The sequence below is a fragment of the Boleophthalmus pectinirostris genome, unplaced genomic scaffold (assembly GCF_026225935.1).
Source record: "Boleophthalmus pectinirostris isolate CB_2022bp ecotype Guang Dong unplaced genomic scaffold, ASM2622593v1 HiC_scaffold_12, whole genome shotgun sequence".
Taxonomy (NCBI): Eukaryota; Metazoa; Chordata; class Actinopteri; order Gobiiformes; family Gobiidae; genus Boleophthalmus; species Boleophthalmus pectinirostris.
This window is the reverse complement of record NW_026571018.1, coordinates 27384942-27385157: the sequence shown is the minus strand read 5'-3', so window position 1 is coordinate 27385157 and position 216 is coordinate 27384942.

Below are 216 nucleotides of genomic sequence, written 5' to 3'. Positions count from 1 at the left end.
ACGCACTGGACCACTGCTCCACGGAAGGGAAAGAGAGGCTTGAGGCCCGGGACAGTGGGGGACAGAGGGGGTGTGGATGGGAGGGTGCAAGGAGGAGGGCTATTTTGGAACAGGCTTGGTCAGGGCAGGGAAACGTGACGCGGACCGCTGTGACACGGCCCTCGTGCGCCCCTGGGGTCAGTCATGACCCTAAAGAGCTCAACAGAAAGGCCTATG